Source organism: Mastomys coucha, unplaced genomic scaffold, assembly GCF_008632895.1.
Source record: "Mastomys coucha isolate ucsf_1 unplaced genomic scaffold, UCSF_Mcou_1 pScaffold23, whole genome shotgun sequence".
Lineage (NCBI taxonomy): Eukaryota > Metazoa > Chordata > Mammalia > Rodentia > Muridae > Mastomys > Mastomys coucha.
In genome coordinates this window covers 73,297,958-73,305,641 of record NW_022196906.1, presented here as the reverse complement: position 1 = coordinate 73,305,641, position 7,684 = coordinate 73,297,958, and positions in this window count along the sequence as shown.

Sequence of the window (7,684 nt, the reverse complement as noted above, 5' to 3'; positions counted from 1 at the left end):
AAAAAAAAAAAAAAAAAAGATCAGTACTTGACAACAGCAAAACTGTTACCACAGAGGTCAAAACTGTAACCCAGATGACCATATCTTAAGCAAGATTAAGGCTCCAATGAAGAGAAGACCATGTGGTTAAAAAAAATTCGCATGATCTAGAAATGCCAAGAAAGAAACATCTGAGTTCAAATGGTTCCTTCCCGAGATAGAGTGCTTAAGGAGAGGACTACTGAATTTTGAATTTTGTTTAGTCTTTGAACTGTCTTGCAGAATTCCTTGTCTTTACTATATGCAGTAGGCTCTCTGCATATGTAATTTCATGCTTTGAAAAAAACATTGAATTTAATTTGTAATTAGTATTTTTGTCAAAGGAAGCAGAGCCAAGGCTCTGTCAACATTTTTAAAACTGGCCAGCGTCACCTAAGTGTCAGAATTGTCATATTGACATGAAAATCATGTGGATGGGAACCTTTTTAGAGGGAGGGAGGGAATCAGTGAGAAGAAGGGACAGAAGAAGATCTTAGGGGACGAATATGAGCAAGGTACAGAGCTATACATGTATGAAAATGTCATCACGAGAGCTATCATTTCATATATTAGCTTTAAAAAAAAAGGTGTGTGCATGTGTGGAGGGTAACTTTCTTTTTTTTTTAAATCATTATTTTTATTTATTTTTATATATGTGAGTACACTGTAGCTGTCTTCAGACATACCAGAAGAGGGTTTCAGAACCCACTACAGATGGTTGTGAGCCACCATGTGGTTGCTGGGAATTGAACTCAGGACCTCTAGAAGTGCTCTTAACTGCTGAGCCATCTCTCCAGCCCATGGAGGGTAACTTTCAAGGGTCAGTTCTCACCTTCCACCATGTGGGTCCCAGGGATTCAATTCCGGTCACCAAGATTGCTGTAGACACCTTTAACTCATTGAGACATCTCACTGTGCATCCCCGCCCCCAGTGGAAGGGAATGAGACGGGGTCTCTCTATATACTCTATGTAGCTCTGGCTGTCCTGGAACTCACTGTGTAGACCAGGCTGGACTTGAACCCACAGATATCCACAAGCCTCTGCCTCCTGAATGCTAGGATTTAAGGTGTGCACCACCACGCCCAGCCCCAATATTTTTTTAACACAAGAAAGCACTGTCATATTGATCCAGTGTTTTTCTTTGCTCTCTTACATAACATTCTAGCTGGATTTTTGTTTTGTTTTGGATTGATTTAGGTGTTTCTTGTTTCATTTTGTTTTGTTTTTTATAGTTTTCATTTTACAATTGGTTTTTATAGGCAGGTTGGTTTGGGGAGTTTTAGGGGGGTTGTTTGTTTGTTTGAAATAAGGTCTTACTGTATAACCCTGAGTGGCTTGCAAGTCACTATATATTTGAGGTCTCAAATTCACAGAGATCTGCCAGCCTCTATCTCCCAAGTTCTGGGATTAAAGGGGTGTGCTACCACACCCTGTTGTTTTTGCAATTTGAGACAGGATGGCTCAGTGTGGCCTTAAAGTCGTCAGCCTCCTAAGTACAGATATTCCAGACTTGTGTTCTATCTACATTCTAGATTCTTAGTGTCCCCTTACTTTTAGCTTCATTGTTCACTTCTGACTGACGGACACCTTCTGTGAGACTACCAGCTTGCCTTAGAAATGAATAGACTGGTTACTGGAATACTATCTATCCATTTCCCCCATTTCTTGCCTGTTTCTTTTCCAACAAGGCTGGAAACTAGAATAGACAAATCTCTTGACCACGTGGTGTAATTCTGGGTGGGCTGCGAAAGGAAGACTCCAGAGAGAAGATTCTGTTAAGCCTAGACAAATCTCTTGACCATGTGGCGTAATTCTGGGTGGGCTGTGAAAGGAAGACTCCAGGGAGAAGATTCTGTTAAGCCGAGGAAACACCTCAAGGGAGCCTTAGCCTTTGGCTCTCTCAGTCACAGCTTGGATGTCACACTAAGCAACTCAGAAGCCAAAAAACACCTAACAAGGAAGAAGGAGAAGAAAGATGGAAAGTGCTTGCTGGCTGCTTAGACCGCCGACCATCTCCTCCAGCTCTGCCCTGTTCTAAATGCCCCTTCCCCGTTTGTCCACCTCTATTGAAAGGAATTCATGGGTCAGATCCAGACTGTCAGATGTGGACCTTTGCCACCCAGGACTCTTTTATGGGTAAACTAAGAGCCTGTTGGGTCAAAATCCATGGCCGCCATTTCCCTTTCACCACTTGCCTAAAGAGGGAAAGGTAACCTCTCCTACTGAATCACTGTCCACAAAACATCAAATATCCTTAGGGTCAGTGATTTCTCCCACAGTTGACCCAGCCTTCTTGGCACATAAGCAATTTCTCCACCCATCCTAAGTGTGTTTTATTTTAAGCGTGGCTCACCCTTCCACAGGCATATTTTAGTCACCCAATTATACTGCAGTGGCTGGTCCAAGATTATATTTACTTTCTTCTACTAAAATGTGTTTGCCTGCTGTACTTCTAGAAAAACACATTTCTTTCTCAAAAGGGAGTTGCATCAAGAAAAACATAATAAAAATATATACATTTAATTACAACCTACAGCTAGCATATGTGTAAAGCAGGTAGCCAATGTGTAAAAATAAAATTGGCAGTTGGAGAAATGGCTGAATTGATCAAGCGCTTGCGTTGCAAGCTTGAGGACCTGAGTTTGATCGTAGGAATCCACATAGGAATGTCAGGTATGGTATATATGCACCTTTTTGTCTTAAATATGTTTGTTTATTGTTTGTTGGCAGTAGTTAGGAACGCGTGCCTGACATAAGTGTACAGATCAAAAAACAACTTACAGGAGTTAGTTCTCTCCTTCTACCATCCAAGTCCCAGGGACTGAACTCAGATTGCCAGGTTTGGCAACAAATACCTCTACCTTCTGAGCCACTTCACCAGACCCAGTGATACACACTTTTTTCAATAATTTTTTCTTCATTTTACATCCAGATGGCAGCACCCCTTTCCTCCTCCCCTCCTCCCAGGCACACCCTTACAAAGACCTCCCCCACATGATGCCCCTTTCTCCTCAGAGAAGGGGAAACCCCCCAAGCTCCAGGTACCACCCAACCCTGGGACATCCAGTCCCACTGAGACCAAACCATTCACCAAAGAGCATGCATGGGCTGGACCTAGGCCCCCTACACATTTGTGGCAGAGGTGCAGCTTAGTCTTCATTGGGTCCCTAAACAATCGGAGCAGAGGCTGTCTTTGACTCTGTTGCCTGCCATTGGATCGCCTTCCCCTTCCTGGACTGCTTGCCAATACGCACTTTGGGGGCTCACTGCCCAGTGAATCTAGCCTAATTGGTGAGCTCTGGTCCAATGATGAAGAACTTTTTCTCAAAAGAGTTGATTGGCATTCCTGAAGACACTAAGAGTTGTCCTGACCTCCACATGTGTGCACTCAGTGTACCCATACACATAAAAGAGTGTGTGCACCCATGCAGAAAAATAAGAACTGGGAACAGAAGAGAAATCAACCATGAATCTACTCCACTCCTTGAATTTATGGTCCCAGCTTCATTCTTCTTTTTATTACCTGAGTACAGAATTTATGCTCTCTTAATTCACAACCACATGTAGCTTTATTTTCTCCTAAAATAACGCTGTCTTAAATTAACCATGTACAACATGGTTCATTAAGAACACAACTAACAGTATCTACAATTTTCTTAATGTTCCTTTGTGGGGTTACTGCTACATTGAAATATAAAACTCTGCCTTTCCCTGTATTCAAGTAATTAGTTTTATTGTGAAGGGCTCATTTTGGGTCGTGATTTGAGGATACCGTTCCTCGTGTCAATGAAGGCATGGCAGTAAGGGTGGAAGGCAGCTCATCTGGGACCCAGAAGCAGGGAGTGAAGAATCCTTGTACTCGGTTCACTTTCTCCTTTTTATTCAGTCAAGGATCCCAGTCCATGAAATGGCACCACTCACATTTAGAGTGCATCATCCCACATCTATCACTAACTAACCTGTCTAGAAAGTCTAGCCTACCAAGAACCTATGTAGAAAACTCCTCACAGACCTGTGTAAAGACTTGTCTCCATCTGGGCAGTGGTGGCGCATGCCTTTAATCCCAGCATGTGGGAGGCAGAGCCAGGCAGATTTCTGAGTTCGAGGCCAACCTGGTCTACAGAGTGAGTTCCAGGACAGCCAGGACTGTACAGCCAGGTGACTCTAGATCAAGGTGACAATCAATGTTCACTCTCACAGGCCCATCTACTCCTTATTAACTTGACAATCAGCTCATCATTTTTTTTAAAGATTTATTTATTTTATGTATATGAGTATACACTATAGCTGTACAGATAGTTGTGAGCCTTAGTCTGGTTGTTGGAAATTGACTTTTAGGACCTCTGCTTGCTCCAGTCAACCCCACTCTCTCCAGTCGGCTCCACTCGTTCCAGTCAACCCTACTCACTCTGGCCCAAAGATTTTATTTATTATTATAAATAAATACACTGGTTGGGCGGTAGTGGCACACGCCTTTAATCCCAGCACTTGGGAGGCAGAGGCAGGCGGATTTCTGAGTTCGAGGCCGGCCTGGTCTACAGAGTGAGTTCCAGGACAGCCAAGGCTACACAGAGAAACCCTGTCTCAAAAAAAAAAAAAAAAAAAAAAAAAAAAAAAAAAAAAAAAAGTACACTGTAGCTAATCTTCAGACACTCCAGAAGAGGGCGTCAGATCTCATTACGGGTGGTTGTGAGCCACTGTGTGGTTGCTGGGATTTGAACTCAGGACCTTCAAAAGAATAGTCAGTGCTCTTACCCGCTAAGCCATCTCACCAGCCCTCAACACATCACTTTTAAGGTGAATCTTCCTCCAAAAAGAGGCTCATAATGCAAAATGCATTTGATTCAACTTCAAAAGTTTTTTAGCAATCCCAGAGCACCGTTCGAAAGTATAAGTGCAGAGTCTCTTCTGAGATGGCAGCAATTCTTAACTGTGAGCTCCTATAAAACCAAAACTAGGGCTAGAGAGATGGCTCAGCAGGTAAGAGCGCTGACTGTTCTTTTGAAGGTCCTGAGTTCAAATCCCAGCAACCACACGGTGGCTCACAACCACTCGTAATGAGATCTGATGCCCTCTTCTGGTGTGTCTGAAGTCAGCACAGTCTACTTACATATAATAATAAATCTTTAAAAAACAAAAACAAAAACAAAAAACTAAGTTTATGTTTCCAGTATACAATGGCACCAAAGGAACAATTCCATTCCGAAGTGAAGAATAGGAACATATCAAGGAACAATTAGATAAGGGCAAAACAAATCTAGGAAGGAAAACACCAAATCCTACAGCTCCATGTCTGACATCTGTGACTCTTGCTGGAATCGTCCAAATTCCAAAAGTGCTTGAGTAGCCTCCCTTACTCCTGCTCTATTGTCTGCAACACGTACAGCTTCTCTCTTGGGCTGATCTGCTCCTTACACTCAACTTTCCCCAACAGATTTCCCATGGTCCAACATCCTAAATTCTCCTTAGGCCTCTCCTTCACAGCTGCATACAGTGCCCTCCCTAGGCCACTCAGGGTGGAACCGATCCCATGACCCAGTGGTTCTTAACCTGTGGCTCTCTCTGCCCCTTTAGGGGTTGAATGACCTTTTACAAGGGTTGCCTAACATCAGGAAACACCGATATTTACTTTATGAATCATAACAGTAGCAAAATTACAATTATGAAGTAACAACAGCATACTTTTATGAGAGGGAGGGTTAGGCACACCATGAGGAACTGTATTAAAGGGTCACTGCGTTACGAAGATTGAGAACCACTGCCATAGACCATAGTGGCGGCAACTTGTCCATACTGACCCTTGGGAAACACTTTCTGAGGTGGTTGTTTTTGAGCAGGGAAACTTCCGGTGGTGTTCTCATTCCAGGCTCCTGAATTTGCATTCTCTCAAAGATGGAGCCTCTGACGAATGGAGTCGTTCCCTCAGAACCTCTCCTGTGGTCCTAGTGTAGTGTAAAGCACCAAATTTCTCTTTAATGGCAATAATCTAATACTTACCACTGCTTTCCAGCCTGCCTGGTGCGAGGTTGAACGCCTTCACACTCTTTCCCTGTCCAAACTGCACAGTTTTCACGTCTTTCTGCTCAATTTTGTCTCTCCTACTGCAGACCTGACTGAGAGCAGCGGGCAGTCCCCACACCACAGCCTTAATTCTACCTTGTCTTGCAAGTTTCTCTGCCAATCAAATTAGTCTGATATGCCTGTTTTCGACTTTGCTCAAATTCTCAAAACGTGGGCTTGTGACAAAACGTTAGAGGCCCCAGACTTTAGCACACTCAGGCCACAAATTCAGCAATGTAGACAACAAATGAAAACAAAGACCTAATCCATCAAAGTCCACAGTTCTGGGAAAATCTCTAAATATGCTAATCTTGCTTTTTGTCTTCTATAGTTCTGTTTCTGGCTAACTGTTCTTGTTAACTGAAGTATGTCAATTTTTGTGATATATTTCCTGGTATATATTTTGATATAGTTTTTGTGCTTAAAAGCTCACCATGAGAAAGGCTTAGGGTTACAGAGGAATCCCAAGCACCCAGTATAGTCACTTGCAGGCTAATAAAGATTTTTTAATTGGTTTAAACTCTTGTCGGCATGGTCTTCTCTGATGGATACCCTGCAGCAGGCAGAAATCCAACAGAGTCTTCCCCAGGATATCATATAAATGACCTCTAGCCTAGTTCCTAAAACAGTTATTGTTCCCCTCTAAAACCTCACGAGAGAAGTTTCCACTGTCTGTATTTCTCTCAGCATTCTGGTCTTCTGAATTCACAATAGAATGGCCCGTTGTGGTGGTTTGAATACGCCTGGCCCAGGGAGTGGCATTATTTGGAAGTGTGGCCTTGTTGGAGGAAGTGTGGAGGTGGGCTTTGAGACCCCCCTCCTAGCTACCTGAAAACAGTCTGCTCGTGGCCTCCTTTAATGAAAATGTAGAACTTTCAGCTGCTTCTACACCATGCCTGCTTGGATGCTGCCATGCCCCCCGCCTTGATGATAATGGACTGAACCTCTGAACCTGCAAGCCAGCCCAATTAAATGTTGTCCTTATAAGAGTTGTCTTGGTCATGGTGTCTGTTCACAGCAGTAAAACCCTAACTAAGACACCCATTAAGCTCTGTTGACAGCATCCTTGGGCTTTCTAGTCTCTAATTTCAAACTCCTCCACATCCTTTCTAAAAACGATTTCAAAACCCTTTAAGCCATAGAGGACAGTTAACCCAGCAGCAGCCTCACCTTTCAGTACCATTCTTTTAGTTAGTTGTCTTGTTGTTGTAAAAATAAAAACAAGAATCCAAAGCTGACAGAAGCTACGTAAGGAAGGAAGGGTTGTTTTGGCTCACAGTTTGAGTGCGGTCCATAAAAGCAAGGGTGTCATGGTGATGGAGTAGGAAGCTGGTGGTCACATTGCATCTGTAGTCAAGAAGCAGCTATCAAAGAACATGTGCTCAGGGGCTGGAGGGATGGCTCAGAGGTTAAGAGCACTGACTGCTTTTCTGAAGGCCCTGAGTTCAAATCCTAGCAACCACATGGTGGCTCACAACCATCCCTAATGAGATCTGATGCCCTCTTCTGGAGTGTCTAAAGACAGCTACAGTGTACTTACATGAGAGGGAGAGAGAGAGAGAGAGAGAGAGAGAGAGAGAGAGAGAGAGAGAGAGAGAGAGAGAG